Source organism: Pundamilia nyererei, unplaced genomic scaffold (genome assembly GCF_000239375.1).
Source record: "Pundamilia nyererei isolate P.nyererei 1_Seehausen unplaced genomic scaffold, PunNye1.0 scaffold00012, whole genome shotgun sequence".
NCBI lineage: Eukaryota > Metazoa > Chordata > Actinopteri > Cichliformes > Cichlidae > Pundamilia > Pundamilia nyererei.
In genome coordinates, this window is record NW_005187413.1 from 1,219,139 (window position 1) to 1,219,473 (window position 335).

Sequence of the window (335 nt, forward strand, 5' to 3'; positions counted from 1 at the left end):
TAGATAGATAGATAGATAGATAGATAGATAGATAGATAGATAGATAGATAGATAGATAGATAGATAGATAGATAGATAGATAGATAGATAGATACATGTATTGTGATTGTGTATTTTTTTATTTCTAATTGTTTTGTTATATTTATTGTAGCCACACCAGATAACTATATGTTATTGCTATATTCTAGATGGGTATTAGCTGAACTCAGGAGGTTAAAGCTTCCTCCTTTGGATGCTAATCATGAGGACTGCAGGTGTTTCCTGTTGGCAGATATTGATTTCGTCTGGCTTCCTCTTCCTCCTCGGACAGTCGTTCTCATACTGTTTCTTGCCTG